The 21449-nt window shown below is 42.0% G+C and overlaps 1 protein-coding gene across 6 annotated transcripts in view; it reads left to right on the top strand.

The window, feature by feature from the left end:
• zfhx3b (zinc finger homeobox 3b) overlaps nt 1-21449 on the top strand; it is a 212955-nt gene that overhangs the window by 71585 nt on the left and 119921 nt on the right. For 3 of the 6 annotated variants that reach the window (XM_058629592.1, XM_058629594.1, XM_058629595.1), the window contains one exon: nt 2250-2583. The gene's annotated coding sequence lies outside the window, so the exon portion shown is untranslated. Of the gene's footprint in view, nt 1-2249; nt 2584-13276; nt 13705-21449 lie in introns of those variants that run through there. The other 3 variants (XM_058629591.1, XM_058629597.1, XM_058629596.1) reach the window with 1 other exon arrangement.

Consider the following 21449-nt stretch of genomic DNA (forward strand, 5'->3'; position numbering starts at 1 on the left):
TTACATCTGAGCGTGCAGTTACAGGAAACACTGCTGTAAGGCTTATGCTGAATAGCTGCTTTTAAAAATCAGATAATGTGCACTGTGCACACAACAGTCCTATCGTTCTGTTTGTCCTTCACAGGAAGCAACAGTCTTACAGCGATATACTTTAAATCATACTTCAGACGTCTTTTCATCGATGATTTGATTATTCATGTTGTAGATAGAAAAAAAGCCAGTGACTGAAGAATTGATCATGTTTTGGTTGAGCTGAACAGAAGTTCAGAGGTGTCAGTCACACTGGTGTCCACTCATATTTAAACATCTGTTTTCCCTTTAAATAAGAACATAATGTTACTAAATTGACATCATTTGCTATTGAAGAAGACCTGAAACTATCGATTGAGACCTCAGGAAAATGTCTGTGGACGTTATAAATCAAGTAAGAAGTAGGTGCGTTTTCCTGTGGACCTCCATTCAAACAAACTCTTTTTGAAAACAGTGGCGTCACCCCCTGGTGGCTAGTCAATATAATTATTTTCACTTCCACATTGGCATCCTTTGGAAAACCAGAAGTCTACTTCCACGTTTCATAATGGTGTGTGACTGGGGTGATCATGGCGTTATTGATCCTGAGCCGTTGATAGAATGTGTCCCTAATAAGAAGCATTTAAAAATGCAAACTGCAGAGGTCACGCTTCCTGCACAGACAGGCCTGTGTGTGTCACTGTGTGTGTCACAGTGTGTGTGTCACTGTGTGTGTCACTGTGTGTGTCACACACAGTGACACACACAGTGTTTCTCCCATGGCCTGCTGTGCTTTCCCACACAGGTCAGGGGCGAGGAAATCCCCGAAGCCATCGAGCTGCTGCCATCAGAGACTCTGCATTCTTCTGTCTGCTAACTATTTAGTTGTCAGTGATTTGGTTAAGTGGAATTGACTTTTATCTGCGGTGTGCTGTGGGGCTGCCACTGGCAATTCACAATCCCCCTTCCTTAGCTCCTGTCTTAGCTTGGTGTCACATTCAGCACATTGCTATTGGCAGCTGAGCCAGGCCTAATCAATAGCTCAGGTCAGGAATGGCCCGCGGCTCTGCTGTGGGTGGGCCATTGATCCGACACACACACTCACACACTCCCACAGGTCGCCCTGACAAACTGGATGTTGTGGCTTCGGACTGAGAGACAGGAAGAGACGCGACAAATTAACGGGGACGCTTCCTGTTTGCTGCGGCTGCTGACAAATCCCTGTCGTGAAAATGATTTCCTTATTGATTAGCTACTAATGTACTCCGAGACAGCTTAAAAGGACCGTTATTCAAATGGATGTGATTGTGTGACGCTGAGGCCACGGTCAAATGAGTGTCTGGAGGAAGCGATGAAAGGATTCCTCCTGTGTCTGTCTCACCTGTCGCTCTCTCCTCTGTTGTCACTCTATCAGACCTGTAGCCAAGGAGTCGAGTTATTTCTGTTGCATTTTTAAATGTTGCTCCCTGAGCTCCTTATCAGCCCCACAATAAGAACTCCTGGGAACAATTAAGCACGGGCTTTAACTTGAGTCTAACCACAGAGGTAAAAATAATCACATTCTTTTTCCAAATGGAAGTGGCTTCAAAAGAGCCATTCAGTTATCACAAGCTGTCTTCCTCTCCCGCCTGTATTCCCAAACTAAATCTCTGGCGCTGTGGAACTATTGGAACATATGACGAGCATATTTACCCAGCTTCACAAACCAGGCCCCATGTGGAATTCAAAGTCTTTTTTTTTTCAATCCTTGAATTGACAGTAGAATAAATACGTGTTGTCTATGAGACTTTGTTGTCGTATATGAGAGATCCTCTGCAGAACAGGCAATTACGCTACATATGCTATTACAGGAATATGTCTTGTTCTGGTTACACGGAAATTAAGTTTCTCCGGAAATCTTTTTCGTTTCTCATTTTGAAAGTCTTGAGTGGTATGAGAAGAGGAATTACTCACAGCAGTTCATTTGCTATTTAATGTAATCTTGAAATCATAAGAGGCTGCCCTGCAGCAGTATCATACAAATAATTATAGATTCATTTAGTTGGCTCTTAAAAATAACTGATTAGTTTGGAGGTCTTGATGGACGTCATACTGTCCTGGATTGTTTCTCTTCAAAGACGTTTATTATCTGCTCGAATTTCAGGAATAATGTTCAATAATTGTGGGTTTTCTAGCGGCGTAATTTCCTCCTCTGTTTGAAACATAATTCTTATGTTTTCTCTCTTTGTCTCGTGTTGCAGGTGATGCTGACCTGGGAGTCCCTGAATCCCAAACCATATAGCTTTGGAAAACCCCTGGAAATACCTGGAATTCTAGGAGTATAGCACCAAAACTTCTTACGGTGCCCAGGCACCAGACCAATAGCTTTACATTCTCCTATATGATTTTATTTTTGTGATAAAAGACAAAAGTACATTAGCAATAGCTGCTGGCCATCCATCATCGCCTCGACGAACCTGCTGTGACCGAGAGGGCGTGACCTTTCTGCCTGCTGACATCAAACAGACACTTAAAAAGAAAACACAGTCAGAGAGGCTTCCGTGTGCCGGCAACGCAGACCAAAAACCCCATCAGGTAAGGCTGTGAAGTCCCATTGCTCCTGCTGTCCAGGCCCTGAGCCCTTTCACTTCTTTAGCGCTTTGAAGCTAACTTGTCCTCAGTCCCCCGCCCCCCGCCCCCCCCCCCCCCCCACGCGCTCAGCTCGTCTTCAGACTCGGCTTTTAAATGCTCGTCTTTCATGCTCCGCTCACTTGTTTGTCGCTCTCTGAATACGTGGATGACCAGCAGAGTCTGGAGCACATGTGCAGTGAATTTGGCGTGACTTGGCGTTTGTAAGCGGACAGCGTGCACTCCATGAACACAAGCATGTTCTCATTGTATCTGCCTACATCTGTGCACGTGCACGTGCACTTCACACACATGGAAACACATGGATACAACAAACATATGACTGTGTTCTTTCTGGCTCATATGTAACAGGAGATGTGAATGATTTAAGACGTGAGGAGTCTTTACCAGAAAAAAAAACCCAAAACAAAAACCCTGACATTGACCAAAACCTGGTCCTAATGAGGCAGAAGCGTATTTGGGTCGGGCTGAACAGTGTGTGTCTGCTGTCTTATCTGTGTGTGATGCGTTGCTATAGACTCTTCCGCGTCCCTGATGCATACATGAATGTTTGGATGGATGTGAAATGAGAATTTCCATTCAGAGTGACTTTGAAATTGATTTTGCTCAGTTTCACTCTCACCCCACTTTCCCTTTTCCCTGTTGTTATGCAGAAGACTGACAGCATATTTTCAGACCATGATTAAGACCTGATCCCAGGTTATCTGGACTATATTTAATTACGTGATAAGGGAATCTGTGAGATGTTATTTCATCCCTGGCAATGCCTTGACATCAAAATGGGCCCACATAAAAAAACATAGAGATTAGACTGGACCTGTATTATTTTCTGAAAAGATTTAATTGAAAACAAAACATGTCTAAATGAATTTACTGAAGAATAACAGAGAAAACAGCAGCCCTCAGAAATGACTGAGATGTGTTATCTCTTTTAAACAATTCAAAGTCTTTTGACAAAATGTGGGTCACCAAAATGTGGTCCCCAACAGCAAGTCATTGTTTTGAAAATGAGAATGAAGTCAAACAGAATAAATAAGCTATTTTCTTCCTCTTGGAACATTAACGGTTTTTAGTTTTTTGTTGTTTTAAAGCCAGTGAATCACTAGAAAGGATAAGAAACTATGTTTATTATTGTAGCTAATTAAGGATGTGGTCTGAACATTTATTTTTCCATAAGGGCTGATTTAGTACCCAAAGGGTCAACAAGCGTGGAATAGGACAACAATAATACAGCAGGAGTCATGAGTGGAGAGGGCTCCAGTGTGGGGGGAAGCCGCTCCCCTCCCTGGCCTGCAGTGTGCTGATGGAGCCGCGCTCCTCGCCCAGGGCTCCAGGGCTTCGACACTAGACCTTATTTTTCATGTGGGCTGCACACTCTTCAGCTGCATTCAGGGTTGTTCCCTTTGTGCAAGCCCTCCCACTTTCAGACAGACAGACATGCATGATTTCATACATGAAAGATATATGTAATTGGACAGCAGGGCCTTTGCAATGCATTTACAATTCTAAACAGAATACGTTAAAACCAGTGTGTCGTCCACCCCCCACCCCCCCCCCCCACACACACTCCCCCACACCCCAAACACCACCTCCTTTCTTTCCTCAGGAAATGTATCTACAAATATTCAAAGACACAAGATCAAAATATAGATGATGTTTTATGTATATACATGTATATATATCTATATATATATATAGATATATATATAGATAAATGTATATATGTATATATATATATAGATATATACACACACACACACATATATGTATATACATGTGTGTGTATATATATATATAGATAGATAGATATATATACATACATATATATTATATATGTATATATATATATATATACACACACACACACACATATGTATATACATATATATGTATATGGCACTTAAATTAAATTCAGTAAATAAAAAGAAAAAAATATCTGACCGTGATACATTATAGATTTAATCCATTAATCTGCAATCACTCTCCAGAAAATCCAATACATCCATGAAAATATAAACTACAGTTTGAAGATTATACTGTGCAGACGTACAGATAATGCTGATTGTCTAGTTTACATTCTGAAATGAAACTGCAATCTTCAGACACTAAAGAAAAGCACAAATACCCAAATACATAACTTTTAAATTAAACATTTTGTATTGAAAAACAATCTGTGTTCCTACTCAGATTGAAAAGGTGTTTTGTAAAATGCAATCACATTATGAATAAATGTGTTGGGTATTATCTGTTGGACTTGAGGAAGCCTCAAACATCAGCCTGTCACAAAGGTCTGCTGATGTCGTGTAACCACCGGGCACAGTGGAGTGTTTCAATTGATTTTGAATTTGAATTCATGCATAGAATCGTCACAAATTTAAAAACATGCAATTTAGACGAAATAAAAAAAAGAAAACCCAACTTGATTTTCCTAGATTAATTTATAAGCTGCCATAAAGTGAATTAATGTGTGTCCGTGACCCAATGCACACATTTTATCCTTTAAGCGCGGAGCGAGAATATCACATCACTGTCTGTCGTTTGACCACAGGGAGGGTCTGACCTTTGGAAATTCAAAGACAATTTTCATGTTGATATCTTTTTGCCCTTATGAGCAGAAAAAACAACTTGTTTAACTGGATTAGATTCAGTTGACGCGCCGCAGGGCTGCAGAGATGCACAACATTACACATTATTCACAACCACATATTGAAAGTGGTATAACACAGATCCTAATTTCTTCTAAAATGACGGCAGTCACACGTGTGTGAGCAGAAACACGGTTAAAATAGGACCATTATTTACTCTCAATGGAACCAAACCTCTTGTGTCTCATAAACAATAGACAGACAGGCAGGCAGACAGACAGGCAGACTACTGATTGAGCTCAACATAAAGTACAGTATGTGCCTCAGACAGGTGAAGGCTAGTGTTTCTGCCACAGGAATGAGGTGAGATGGTTGTTACACATGTGCTGGAATTCATAACACAAAATCAGGCCACGTGAGCCGGGCGTGCAGGTAGCATCGACACAGGTGTTTCTCTTCAGCATCTTCCACGTGACACAAGAGGAAGACGTCTGATTGCTGGCATGATAAATATGTTGTTTAAAGATGGTGAATTATACAGATAATGTTTTTATACACGCAGAAATACGAGCCAGGTAAAGAGATTTCCTGGTGTAACATCTTATAACTGACCCCTGCTGTAGGTTTCTGTCATGGAAAACTGAAACACCTTCGCTGTTAACTCCTTTAACAAGGTAACACTTCTGAAAAAGAAAAAAAGACTAACAGCTCCACTAATCACTTGGTTTTATTGGCTTCGGGAACACTTAAGGCAATGGGGGGTTCACCTCCACTACCCTCCATTGAGCTATTTCAGAGCACGGGGCCAAACCAATTGATGGACAAATGCTCCATGACCTCTCACCACCCACAGCACACGTGGATCACCATAGAAGCAAAGTTTAGGATCACTGAACGGGATTAAACGGCCATAACTCTACCACTGTTGCTTTCACTGTCTTGATATTATTTCCACACAACTCCGAGTGGCTTTTGGCCCCTGGGGGCCCTCATTCACCGCTCTGGAGTTTGGATCACACATATGAGCGGATGTGTCTGAACGCTGCGTGTGCGTGAGGAATCGTGCACTGTGAGTCGTAGATTTCCACACGTGTTAAATTCTGCACGTCTGTGTTCACTTGTCTCACTTGTTTGACTAACAGCTCAGTGAGTGTGTGAGTGTGTGAGTGTGTGCACTAACTGGCTCCATGATGTTGTCTTACACTGAAGAACGGCCTCCTCTCGCTGATATATGCAGGTCTTTTTCTTATGAATTATCAAAAGATACATTTGAATTTATTGCAGTTTTTTTTACTTGACCCCTGTGTGTGTGTGTGTGTGTGTGTGTGTGTGTGTGCGTGTGTGAGAAGGAGGATTTAAATTTGACCCCTGGCGATAATCTCAGATGTGTATTTGCCGTGCGTGTCGCCTCCACCTGTCATCTATCATCTCGTCGTGTTGTTTTGTTTTGCTTTCTGACATGAAGGAAAATGACTTTCTTTAAATTCGTCATAGTCGAGTTTAAATGCAGTGAGCATGAAGTGGTGTTTAAATAGATTTGGTGACGTTGGGACCTGTGATCTTCCTCCTCCTGCTCCTCCTCCGCCTCCTCCTCCTCCTCCTCCCTTCTGTTTGGGTCGTCGGTTCACTGTTGCCTGGAGTGGTCATATGGCTCTGATTTGGGATCCCTCTGTTTCAGTGAGCCTCTCCAAAGCGCGTAAAACCCCATGAGTCCCGCCTGTCTCTCACCCAGAGTCTGTGACTGCAGCTTTCAGGATTTCTCCATTATTCACTTTATCCTCGACTTGAAATCTGCATTATCAGAAGGACCGCTCGCTTCTTATGTCTTTCTTGACAAACTGATCTTCAGTTAAGGGTCTATTAGAAATGACATATTCATAAGACAATTGTGTGTGAAGTGCTGATAAATCATGATGAGACCAGACTTGATACTTTGTAAGCCTTACCTTTATGTTCGATTTTCAGTGCCATTTATTTATTTATTTATTTATATGTGTTCTTGCACCTTTGCTCCTCATGAACCTGGATTTTTATATCTGGGTGCACTTGTAAGAAATTGACATCTGACATCTGTGTAAACAGTTTGAGACACACAATAGAAGACAAATACACCAGTGCAGCAGAGAAAAAACAAATGTTTTAATTACATTATCATTATACAGTTCATCATACATTTTGGGAAATTCTAAATTCATACAAAAATGCAAGATGGAGGTGATGATGGGGTGAGATGTGGCTCAGGCTCATATTTGTTGTTGCTTATTGTGTGAGTGTGTGTGTGTGTGTGTGTGTGTGTGTGTGTGCTTGCGCGCGCGTGCGTGTGTGTGTGCGTGCGCGGGAAAAATTACAATGAAAAAACGTGTACGGTTGAGCGTTTTAAACGTAAACGCGCGCGCGCACACACACAGAACAGAAAAAGAGTCACGCTCGCTGGTGTGTGTGTGTGTGTGTGTGTGTGTGTGTGGCTTTAATGGCAGTGGTCAGGGGATGAAATCAACTGGGTAATTAAATAAAATCACCCGCGAATTTTGGACGTTTTGCATCATTTTTGCAGACTTTATTTTATTAATTTACATATTTATTTATTTCTTGTTTTTTTTGCAGTTGACTTAAAATGCAAACCTGTGTTTGAATAATGCATAACGTCATTAATAAGGTAGTTCTGGCAGGACGGGCAAACCGGTGATAAAGAGAGGAATTGATATGTCTTGTTGTTTCTTATGGAAATGAGGCAGACTGACCAGACGGCTGCTCGTCACTTATTCTGTTCCCTAACTCCGAAATCACAAAAGGCAGCAGCAGCAGAAGAGAAGACAGGTCGTGTTCTTTACAACTCCTGCTGCATTCACAAAATACGACTGCATACGATCTCACATAAACATGCAAATCATTTTTATTACTAATATTTGAATTTCATGATACAATGTTAAAAAAATCAAGACAAAGGGCTATGAATTCTTGTCCGGGAGCATTTATTATTTTATTTCACAAACGTGCATTTAGATCATCAAACAAAATATCGCCTCTGAAAAGTAAATAAATAAATAAATAACAAATAGAAACACACAGTCACACAACAACCATTCAGCATTATCTAATAACAAATACCGAGCAAACAATAAAGCAAACAAACAAATAAACAAATAAAAACACATTCAAAAATATTTCAATAATATAAACTAATATTTAATTGACTTTATTTTGAGTCACGTGAATCACCAACACTGATTTTTGCTGCATGTGAATTTATGCAATAACAGTTTGAATCAGAATACAGGAGCTGTGATAAAGAAAACAGCAGCACTTACACTGACAAACACATGGAAACAAAGTGTAGCACACATCATTCTCCGTGTGCCAAACATGACACGAGGATAAAAAGAGAAGCGGAGAGGCCACAGAAGGATGAAGTGATGGAATATTTGCAATCTCCACCTTCATGTTTTCAGCATAATAATGGAAAAATGTCAAATCTACAGTTTGTTGAACAGACTTAAAAAAGGTTTTCTGTGAATTGGTGTTTTTTTTTCTTGTTATATTTGTATTTCTGCAAAATGCATCAGTTTTTTTTAAATCTTTGTTTTTTCTTTGTTTGTTTTATCATTATTATTATTTTTCACGCGCACAGTGGCTATTTAAAAAAATGAAGTCAGTGTTCTGTTTGCACTGTTAATAACAGGCCGGTTTGGTGAACGTTTTATTTTGTGTGATTGCCGCCGTGGATATATGGTCTAAATCTGCTCTGACCACGCACTAACCCGACCACGTTGATTTACATCATTTACACGCGAGATAGTGTTTAATATCTAATGTTGGAGTGACAGGCAAATGAGCGCTTGTGCAGAGAGCAGCTGGTCCACAGGCGCTTGGCTCCTGTAAAGGAGTTGATGCGCTGCCTGATCCCAGTGGTCAGGCTGAACATAAGAGGGCGCTCCCATTGCACCTGGCTGCGCTGCCCTATCCACCCGGCACATGCAGAGCCGGACACCATGCAGCATATGTGCAGGGATGTGGTGTTTCACCGCGCAGCCTTTCGTGCTTCCATCCAGTAGAGGATCATTTAAAAAAAAAAAAAAAGACAAATTAAAATGGAAATAATCTGGATTTAGAAATATTTTTTCTTAGTTAAAAACACCCTCGTTGTGTTTCTATATGGATTATTTTTCTTATGTTGAAGTGAGTTAGGAAGGTTTTGACCCTCATAGGGAAACTGGGCTACTATCATCCAGCCTACAGGTGCTGCGTGTCACGCTCATCATTTTACTTTAAAATAGTCATTACATCCTCATATTAAAAAAATCAGCACATGCGTATATGTATATGTAAATGTGCTGTGTCCATAGGTTTTTATGGAGAAATATTTGAATAGCATCATAACCTGATGCCCTTTTCATCTGTGTTTACAGTAGCCTGCACGTTGACTGACACCCTGCTTGTTATTATTACAGCTTCTATGAACATCCCGAATCCCCCAAATCCTTCCAAATATAATAGTTGCTTTCTTTTTATGAAGTTATATGACTTCTCTTGATAGCAGCGTTTTCATCTTTAAATACCTTTCACCCGCGTGCTCATTCCCTCTGCTTCCCCTTTGTGCTCTGCTGGGATTGCGCGTGTACGCGCGCGCGCACAGAGCAGCTGATACATGAGGTCACATGACATGGCAAAGGACTTGTTTAAAATGTGAACATGTTAAAATAGTAAAGAAAAATGTGCTGCTGCTGCTGCTGCTGCTGCTGCTGAGGAAGCTCCATCACCTTGTGTCTGAACGCAGCACTGTTTTGTTCCCTGAGCTCTGCTGATGGTCAAGCGCCTCCGTGTGCCCCACATCTACTGAGCATTATGCATTTTTAAGCTCCTCTGCCTTTCTTTGTCATGTCCACGGGCTGTCATAGCCACAGGTTGTGTTGAATTTGTAATGCCACTCATCGATGTGTGCCTATTGAGGCTGGCACGTGGACAGTTATCCTTCCCCACAGAGAGGCGCAAATGAATGCTGGAAACACAAAAGCTTCAGACCCTGTCAGTTCCCCCCTTCTTTTCCTCTTTTCAGAGATGCACAGGCCCTAACAGCAGCAGGGCCCCTGTCTGGCTGCTCTTCTTTTGATTTAACTTTGCTCAACGTGCTCACTGATTGCGTGACGTCACTCAGGTATTTGCATACATTGTAAAGTTTGCATTATTTGGCTTTAGGCGACCGAGTAGCTTTAAATCTGATCCCACAAGCCCCCCCCCCACCCCACCCCACCCCCAAATTACACCAAGACTCCTTTATTATTTCGTCGCCCCCTTTAACTCCACTCGCACGCTATTTTCAACCTATTCATTTTTACAATCTCGTCTTCCCGTGAGAGCAGACACGTCGCAAATCCTCGAGATTCCTGCAGTCTGCGCCTCACACTGCAAAAAAAAAAAAAAAAAACCGAGCTGTTTCTATGGGACGATGCATTTTTTTCCTAGCACGTGCTACATTGTTAAAAAAGCAGGTATGAGTGGTTGCCTTAGCTTATGGAAGGAAAGTGCAGAGGAAATGCCGTGTTACACCACCCCATATATTTTAGCAGCAGGGGGAGCGAGGAGGGCAGGGGAGGGTGTGGGGGGGTTGTAGGGGGAGCTGGGTCTTGGTCCAATATACGAATTTTGATTTTTTGTTGGCTCTTCAAAGGGATATTTGCTATTAGATGTGTAGAAACGCTGCGTCCCATGGGAAGTTCATAACCTTTCCAACCTTCAAGCCAAAAGGCCTTTGGAAAACATCAAATAAAACCTATAGATTTCAACAACCATCTCCACTACTGCGACACCGTGCACGCGGAGACTGCTTAAGATATCAGCTGTGTGCAATCTTTGAAAAAAATCAAAAGAGACACTTATCTGTGCCATGCAATTCTATTCAACACGCGTCTGGAAAAAAGAATCCCAGGACATTTTATTATCACAGTTATGTCTCGTCTCTTGTATAGTATTATGGCTCCTTTAAGTCATATAGCATGTGTGGACAGTGTTTGGACCCGAGGATACGTGGCATTTATCCATTAACTCTGTATCGGAATTCACTGGGCTCTATAGGCGCACACTATCAAATCTCCGTATTGTTTCAATAAACATAGCACGCTATGTGATCAGTGAAAGCTGCTACTTGTATTCAGTGGAGCAGGACTCTATATGGAGCTGTTTGGACAGAAAGTGTGCATACTGAGAGTGAGGGATTGTCCATTTCCTCCGAGAATCAACAATAAAATTATCATAACAAAGAGCACTGAGAGACTCAAAGGTGGATTTTTCTTTTTTTTTTCCCAATACTGTCTTTTTCATTCGGAGGAAATGAGAGGACATCAGTTAGAGAAGCATCCACGGAAAGATTATTAAGGGGGAAAAAGTCTCAACGAAATGTCAGTATTGATCATAAAGGCATTCAGAAATTCCTAATCGCCAAACATATCAGAAATGACACGAGGCACTGACCATCAAGGCTTCCTCTCACATTATCAGAAGAGTCAAACATGAAAGCATGCAGGCCGGAGCTGACCAAAAGCCTTAATACAGGCACATACTGTCACATTTATTATTTAACACAACCCACACGTATTGACAACGTGTTCCCACTAGTTTGGTAACTGATGTCACGATAACCTGTTTCCCCGTCACCACTGCACGTTCCAGCTGCTCTCAAACGTCTTCCTCTGCGTTATGTGTATAAGAATTAAAATGCTGTGTGTGTTCTCTAACCACACCCGCGACACATATAGTGGAAAAATTTAAATCAACTGTCACAAACATAATACAACGAGGCTTCAGTAAAAAAAACACAAGAGCTGAACTTGTATTTGCACAAGTGCAAAGTAAAGCTCTCTGATCATTGGTAATAAATGTAAACCTTTGTGTTACACATGTCCTATTAAGAGCATTTATTTTATAACCTATTACTACAACTATATAAATCCTTAGACTGATTTTTATCTCATATTTGTGGTGGCTGCATCTGTCAAAACGATTCGTCTTTCATCCGTTTTCCGTCTTTTCTCTCATATAGACAGTGGAATATTTGATTAAGCTGAATTCCACTGTTTAAAATAAACATTCTTCATTCTTTTATTGCTCAGCTTTCTTCAAATTCATCCAAACATAGACAGTATATTATGTGATTTGGTGAATCCATGTGGCTGTGGTAATGAAATGGCACTAAGTCACGTATTATTATTATTATTATTATTATCAATAAATATCTCCGTTGAATTTGAATACAATCTAAACACAAGGCTCTGTTTGAATGATGTGTGAAGGTGAAATCACGCAAGTTTTAAAATAAAAATAATAATAATTGCAGCAGTGGATTTATCAGCGGCGTAAAAGTTGCATTTCTCGTATTGCTCGGAATAAATAGTTGGTAATACAGTAGTGAAAGTGTGATGCCATTCAGGTGCAGCTGTGTTTACACGATAAGATCTGTTTTTGTTTTTCTTTACGCTGCACCAGTTCACACTAACCCACATACGCGTTTACATACATGTAGAAATCTTTATTTATTATGTTGTGACAGTTGTTTATAAGCACGAGTTGTTTGCGCGCGCGTGAACAGGTGAACAAAAACAATTCCTTTTCCATCAGCCGCCAAAAGTCAGATATGTATTTCAATAAGTTGCTCAAACGCACCGCGATCAGCCTTTAAGCACGGAGACTTGTGCGTGTGTCGCTTTGACGCGACTCTAATGTCGAGAAAAAAGTGGGAATAAAATAAAGCCACGGTCGCTTCTGCGACATTTACTCATCTTTGTTTTAAAACAAGCAACACATCGGGATAAATATGTTTCCAAAAGTGAGAAAATGGAAGAAGATCGGAGTAAAAGCTGAGGCTGCAGCGCCGCGCTCTGCCTCTCTCTGCTCCAGCATTAACTTTCACAGTCTTCCGTCTAATCAAACTCTTACTTTCCGCTGTTCTTAATTCCATATTTTCAATTCCTGATCATTACTTTCCTCTTTTTTTCTTACTTGTATCTATCCCTCCCTCCCTCCCTCCTCTTTCTCCCTCCCTCCCTCCCTCCCTCTCTCTCCCGAGCTCTCTCCTTTGCTGAATCTTATTGATCCAGAAGGCGGCTAATTAGCCCTTCCCTTCGTGCCTGTGTAATGAAGCACATGCGCACTGAATTAATCACAGCCATTTTTTTGCAGGAAACTAATTAGCAGGAATAAAGATCCAAAGAGTTTTTTCTTTTCAATCATCAGATCTCACTTTCACCTCTTCCTCGCTCCCTCTAACACAAGACTCATCGCCTGCTTTGCATCCAAATTATTTTTATATTGCCTTTAACAACTAATAGTAGCTACTTCGTGGTTTTTTTTACACTCCGCAACAACAATGATCTTTCTTTTGCCACCCTAAGCGCAAACTGACCAAAAGGGGGACTGCCTTGATGGGATCTTTAGCTAAATCATCTCAATACTGGATTAAAAAGCGAGGATCACAAAGCGGCAGCGAGAAATTGTAAGTTTGAACTTTGCGTTTGTCTCTTTTTCCTCTGTTTCCACGATCCTGTCCTTTTCGCTGGAGACTTACCTCTCAACCTCTTTCCCTGTGTGTTCCGTGGCGGAGCTGGCGATTCGCACACTGTGGCGAATCGCCGGCGAAACTACAAGTTCATTTCATGCAAGTACTTTGGTTTTATTGTCGATTATTCTCGTTTGTATCGTTACCTGTGTTTACATCAGCGTCCGTCCTCTCCTCCTCATGAATGGAAGATAAGCAATGAGCAAGACAGCGATCCTCTCCACAGCACTTGGTCGCAGAAAAACACGGTTTTCAAACAAATGTGTGCATTTCGGCGACGCCGGGGGAAGCTATAGGGGGCTTATGGGTGTCGAGAAGCGTGTTTTGAGGCACACAGGCAGTAAGAAATGGGGCTGTGTGGAAACGGACGAAGGGCAGCGGCAGCTTCACATGAGCGCAGCCCAGAAAAGGAGCTCCAAGTCCAGCCTGTGCGTCCGTGTGCGTCCGGCAAAAAGGGGAGAACATCTCTCGCTTTGTAATTTTGGACAGATTTGACACTTTGACGACATCCAGTGTGCGTCTCAACACCGTCGTGTGGTTCTAAAAATCCTCGTCTGGATGGATAAACACATTTTTGTGTTGTTGTTCTCCGACACGTCTCTCAGTGAAATGTGCAATCCCTCCGCCCTGTCTCTGCTCCTCTATCGCCACACTTTCCTCTTTACCGCACTTTACCACATCTTTTTTCCTCCTTTCAATTTTATTTTTCGTGGATGTTTGTCTCTTTGAAGCCTTGTTTTTAAGTCGATTCTCTCTCATTCCCTGACGAAGTCACATGCAAATCGATCGACATGAGTATGTGTGTGTGTGTGTGTGTGTGCGTGCGTGCGCGCACGAGGGGGCTTTGGTGTTTTGCGAGCAAATGTATGTGTCTGTGTGTGTTGTGTTGAGGAAAAACGGATCCCCGGTTCTCCTTCATGACAAGAGCGGATCAGCAGGACGCTGTGCGCGGACACACTGGGAGTGTGAGCTGCGCCTCGGAGAGAACACATACACACTCATGGGCTTCAGCCTGGATCTGCTGCCTCCAACTTGGCTACGGTGTCAGACTTTAGAGCCGACAAATGCTGAACGGAATGAAAACGAAACATTCACCTTCACCTGATATTATCATCGCACAGTTTCAGCTTAAAGTATGGCGTAAGATTTAGGTCACTACGTCCATTTACGAGCCACTTATTCACGTTTTTTTACGCAAACTAGACAGAATCTCTTTAAGCAGAATAAGACAAACAGTTTTCTTTTAGAGGAGAATAAATCTAAGGTTCACTGCAACTAAATTTGTCTTTTCCACCCCAAAATATACGTGTATTTTCTTCTGTCTGTTTACATTGTTACCATTCTTGCCAAAAGGAGATTTGTGATTTACACGGAAAAAACGGAGCTGCAGCTGTTATCTCCATGTGTATTAGGAACCTTACAGTCCCGCTTATTTACGATCAAACATGTAGCAATCTTTGTTTTTCCTTTTCTTTTTCTTCTACTGTATATCTACTATATACAGATACACAGTCACAAAACTAAAATTGCAGTAATTACACGTTAAGATGTGGAAATTTTTCGCCAAACAGAGAAATAAGAAAAGGTGAAAAAGAAGAAGAAGAAAAAACAGAGGTTTTGAGCAGATGAGGCAAGTAGAGGATACCTTTGGAGGGGGAATCAGAAAATGAGAATAACTGTGTGTGTGTGTGTGTGTGTGTGTGTGTGTGTGTGTGTGTGTGTGTGCGCGCGCGTGTGTGTCAGTACGCGTGCGCTTTCGGTTGGTGGGGTGGGGGGTCATACAGCAAGAAGGGGTCACAGAGTGAATGCAGAGATAAAAAAGAAAGGGGGAAAAAAAACAAGAATCCCCCCCTCCCTCACAAACAGCCTTGGGATGATGAGAGGAGAGTGGGTCTGGCAAGTGGGAGAAAAAGGGGGTGATGCTAGTTGTCTGTGTGTTTTGGGATCCACACAGAGCAGCACTCGTGGTTGTCAGCATCTGCAGGATTAAGACTGTGGCTTTAGTTTAGGTCGGGAGCAACAGAAATAGAATGGTTCCGGGCTTAATGGAATAAAAATTAAATGTTAGACGGCTTTGAGAGAGAGAGAGAGAGTTTAAAAAAGAAAGGAAAAAAAAGGGGTTTGGGGCTGTGGAGGGAGGGGGGGCTGGGTGGAGGGGTCAGATAGCCATGGGCCATCCAGGAGGAATCAGGAGTAGAGGTCAGATAAACAGATCCCCCCACCTTTCAGACTGGAGAGGAACACAGAGAGAGAGATTACTATGAGGAGGACACGGGAAACTGAACATTTTTAACCAGTGATTCATATTTAGCTGCTTTATATTGTAATGCTGTTGCAACAGTCATTGTGTGTGTGTGTGTGTGTTTACAGAGTGTAAAGTGCTTGGCTGTGCAGGACAGGTACAGACTGCTGTACCAAAACTCAAGTCCTCTCCCTTCCTCCCCTGTCTGACAGTTAACACTCCTCTTCTTCCTCCTCCTCCTCCTCCTCCTCCTCCTTCTCCCCGTCTTCTGTTACAAAACAAAGACAGAAGAAATGTTTACTGTCATCTCACCTGTCTGCTTATCGTGACTCGCCTCATTGTCTTAGATATATATTTTTTTCTAATTAAAACAGCTCCTGGCAAAGGTGTAGGAATGTCATTCATGTGTATTGTGTTTCAGTCAAATGTTTGGTGTGGCTCGTCTGTGACTGTGAGACTCAAAGTATTATCTTCATGCTGCTCACAGTGTTTTCAAAATAAAATAAAAAACATTGTGTATTACACATTTATTATCTGTAGTCAGGATTATTCCTTTTGTTTAGTTTATTAAGGTTAGAATTATTCATTTAAAAAAATACAACCCAAAACTATAAAGGCAAATTTGTACATTATTGTAGTTCAGAATAAAATCATTTAATTATTATTGATGCATTTATCTAAATTAATTTGAACTGGTTGATAGATCTTTGTGACACCAGGCAGCCATTAAGTTTTTTGTGGAAAAAAGCAAATATGATACTTTAATGTTACATAACATGAAAATCATAATTATTCATAATTTATTTAGATTTAAAAGGTAGTACTATAATTACACTTGAGTCCAGTGATATTTGTGCTGAGGTAGGCTTTTAAAAATGGTGCTATTTCACTGTGTGTGTGTGTGTGTGTTGTGTTTATTTTGATTGATAACATGTTGTGTTGTGTCGCGTTTTTGGCGTCTTTTTACCGTGGAGATGGGCAGTTACTGTCGTTCCACACGCAGCAGTGTCTGTCGTTCGTTACCATATTTGATGACAGGTGTGTTCACAGTGTTTGGACGTCGTCTGGCTGTGTGAGTGGGAGCAGCCACACGACGTCGGACAAACAGGAAAATAAAAGGCAGCAGCAGCAGCAGCAGCAGCAGCAGCAGCAGCAGCAGTCGTCATAGGCTTGTTTCATGGTTTGGGGGAAATACACAGAAAGGGGAGACAGCGCCTCTGGCTGTCATAACCCCTTCTCTCCCTCCCTCCCTCCCTCTCTGGTTTGCTCTCACCCTCTAAGTCTCATTTTCTATACGTCTCTGCGTATATATTCCTCCATAAGTCCCACCTTTCCATGATTGAGCACTGATACGATGGTCCACGTCCTCGGTCAGTGAGAGAACAGTAGAGTGAGAGCATGCATGTGAGATTCAGCACAGTGTAGGTCGGTGTACGATGCAGACTGTGTGCACACAGGAACATCCACCTATTATTGTTCATATAATCCCCAAAAAATTAGACATTGTTATTTAATTGTTATTATTTGATTACAGTCACTTTAAGAGAATTCCTCTCCACTGTACGCTGTTTGTCGTACGAGAGGCAAAGCCTTATAAATATGAATAGGTCCACCTTTGTGTGGATGCGGCGCCACTGAAATAAGAGAAGAATGTGAAGTCTGCCTGTAATGTCTGTGTGCACCGTCAGCTGTATGGATGTGTGTGTATAGATGGGAGCAGTCGACACAGATGATTGCTTTGAATCTGATGTGTAGTTTTGAATACGCATACATCGTGGACCAGTTCTTCCAGTTGTCCTGCAGCCGAGGCCGGTGTACATGTCACGCTGTCATGGAGGAGCCGGCGGTGGGTGGGATCTCGGCTCTGCACAGGGGTGAGTGAGAAAGTGGGAAGGGAGAGAGAGGAAGAGATGACCGACAAGCTCAGATGTGTGTGTGTGTGTGTGTGTGTGTGTGTGTGAGTGCTGTACCTGATCTTTTATAGGCCTCCTGCTTATTGACTTGGTCCAGAAACGTCCCTTCTGCCTACATTAGTCCTTTAACACGGTTCTTGTGTCTGTTTGAAGTAAAGTTGGCAGAGGTTTTTGTGGTTTGCTCGATCACAATTTGTTGTCGTGTTGACATTTGGTTAAATTATAGTGGTAGACTAGATTTATGACATATGTGTAGACGTAGACATATTCTGATACGAGTGCACACTGGTGATGGGAATTTTATTTTCTATGTGCCCCACTTTATTTTTTTTCTATTGTCGGCCAATTTATTGATATTTATTTTGATCAATTCACAAATTCAAAAATAAATGAATGCAGTTACTAGTTATGGAATTGGCTTACAGTCTGTGTGTGTGTGTGTGTGTGTGTGTGTGTATCAGTCTTTGAGTATTCAATATTCTATAAAGAAATGTGAATGTTTTGTTGTTTTTTAGGCTTTTTGTCGCTGTTGTAACGCTGATGTAGACTGTTGTGTATCTCTGTATCTACTTTGAGTAGACGGTCTGTGTGGTACATGCGTGTCCAGGAGCTGTGTGTGTGTGTGTGTATATATCCTGTGGATCGGCAGCAGCTAGCTCTAGTGTTCAGGGATGGGAGAAGCTGTACAGGCTGCATATGCCTACACGCGGACGATGCAGGGATGACAGCGACCGCTCCGAGGGCTGCAAATTTGAACTGAGCTGCACCCCAGACCCCCACGACCCCCCTTTTTAGGCCCACCCCTCTCTTGGACACTGGAGGCCAGCATTCCACCCTCTGCACTGGCGCTTATCATCACAAAGGACAGAATGCATAAAACATGGAGGACGCTTAGACAGAGGCGGCCCAGGTCGCTTTTCTCTCCCCACGCTGAGCCCTGGAACAATACACGGGCCCCTCTGGCCTGTGACTCTGACGACACACACGCCGTCTTTTTATCCTCCCCTATTTCTTTGTCATCCTCTTCCTCTTCCTCTGTGTTACTGTGCTCCGTGGAGTGATAACTGCCCTCGCATTGTTTATCTGTGTCTGTGAAATCTGCATTGCGTAACTGAAATGTAAGTGTGTGTGTGTGTGTGTGTGTATTCGAGGGAGAGTTACAAGTTTAGCATGCTGACGTTGCTTCAGCTGAAGAACTCCTGCTTTCATATTTCATGTTATCGTCTGTATTACACATTTTAAAAATACAAAGAAAACACACTGATAAAAACACACTGATCAACACACGATAAACAATTCAATCATTTTATCATTTTTGCACAAAAATACATTTCCCATAAAAGAGGACACAATGAAATAGAGAGTGTCACTAATTTACAGCCATGTCACTGGATGATGCTACATCACAGCTTGTATTAGCAGCAAACACAGTGTGTGTTGGTATAATGGAGCTTCTCAGCGTCTCAGTCAGTCAGTCAGCACTGAGGCTGATTTCAAAGGCCAGATACAGAGCTGCTGTGAAAGTGATACAATGATATTATGCTGCTGTAGATGCCATATTCCTTTAATCCATGCCATTCAGCATCTTTCTGCTATACTTCCCAAAACTGACATTATTCAAAAGCGTCATTTTAATTTAGACACTTACACGTGTCATGTGTGTTTTTACAAAATAATATAAAAAAAAAAATAAAAGATATATTTATGTTTTTAAATGTCATTTATCAGCTACTGCAGATTTACATTTTCTTTCTGTGTGTGCAATGCATGCACTCAACTCTGTGACTATATGATAAACAGTGGTTATTCTTGGCTGGGAGGGTTTTTTCCTGTGAATCTGTCTATACATGTGTGTGATAGCCAGGCGGCAGGAATGCACATGCTAGGATGTGCAGGACCCCGGCAGGTCTGTGGCACTTCCTCTCTGTGTACCTCACAGCTTATCCTCCTCAGGATTACCCAGAGAAGAAAAGACAGTGGAGCCGTGGCAGGAGAACCCTCTCACTCCCTCTTCCCTGTTTTTTTACAATTCACACCCAAAAAAATCTCAACAAAAAAGTGTAATTCACTTGCAAATGTGTAGTAGCCCGTCCACGGTCCCAGGGGAAGAAAGAGAGACAGAGAGCCAAGGAAAGGGAGGGGCAGACGTGGAGAGGAGGCTGCAGTGTGTTTCAGTGTGAGACTAGGCTGACGTGAAGCTCAAGAAAAGCATGCGACTCTCGGCCCATTCATCGGTGGACTTGTGTTCATATTTAGTGTTTTTATCTCTGTGTGTGTGTGTGTTAGAGAACAAGAGAGAGACCGAGAGCAGCAGAGAGCTGTTGCCCGGCATATACAGGCAGTTGCAATTCAACATTTGTCATTACCCCAGCTTCTCCTGAGGTGGCCTGATGTCGTTCGCTTGGTGCCCCAGGCGGCTGATCTGCCAGCAGTGAAGGGGTTAAGAAGCAGGGATAGCCCTCTTTTGTCTCTGCGGCCCTCTTTGCCATTGTTGTGGTGGAATTGAGTTCGGTGCACCTCACTTGACCACAGCAAAGCAATAAAATGGCCTCTAAGTGCTGTAGCCTCCGTAGTCCTCTGATGTCAGCTCTCTTCCAGCTTCTCTGCTGCTTTATTTTCCTTTTTTTCTTGGTCTCTGTGTGCACAGACGTGTACAGGATGTGCACGTTTACTGTATGTCGTCGCATTCTTACAATAACCCACGTGGGCTTTTCACCATTTACAGGACTTTTGTTAAAATAGTCTCACAAACATGTTCCTCTCTTCTTCAAGGATATTTGAGTTTATTTTGATCATTATAGTGATTTTTGATCATTATAGCATGCAAATGTTATTTCACTAAATACTAAAATAATCTGTGCACACATGCAATAATTGTATAATTTTAATTATCTGTGAAAATTGTTTGAAATATTATTTCTTTACATTAAACAGAGTCTTGATTTGAACACGTTGTGAGCCCATGGAGGGAAGTCCTGGCGTCGTTGCTCTTGAACGTCACCTCAGCGTTTTATCGACGCTCTGTTGTCTTAGTTTACAGTTTTACTCTCGGTGCTGTTATTACCTGCAACATTGATGCAAATAATATGCATGATAATTTCAATTGTCAGGTTAAGGGTGAATTATCATAATGCATACTGTTGGTGGTGGTGGTAGTGGTGTATTTGATTGCACAGATGATTGTTTATAGCTGAGTCCCACCTCTGCAGACGTTGTAATTAAAAAGAAGAAATACTGCACGTGTGTCTGTCGCCATCCCATCTCTTCTCGTCAAATAAGCGCCTGGCGTTGCAGCGAGCGTGTCGGTGGAGTTATGAAAGATATCTGATTGGATGAATTATAATTGGCACTGTCTCCAGCTTAAACCATTTATGCCATACAGACTGAATATTACACCACACTACAATCAAGCCGACACATTGTCAGGGCCACAGTATTGCAGCTCTGTTATTCCGTTCTATTCTAATGTGAAAGGTGTCTCTGTGTCGTGTGCCTTTGCCTCACCCTCCTCTCCTGCTGCTCTCCTC

The sequence above is a fragment of the Solea solea genome, chromosome 5 (assembly GCF_958295425.1).
Source record: "Solea solea chromosome 5, fSolSol10.1, whole genome shotgun sequence".
Lineage (NCBI taxonomy): Eukaryota > Metazoa > Chordata > Actinopteri > Pleuronectiformes > Soleidae > Solea > Solea solea.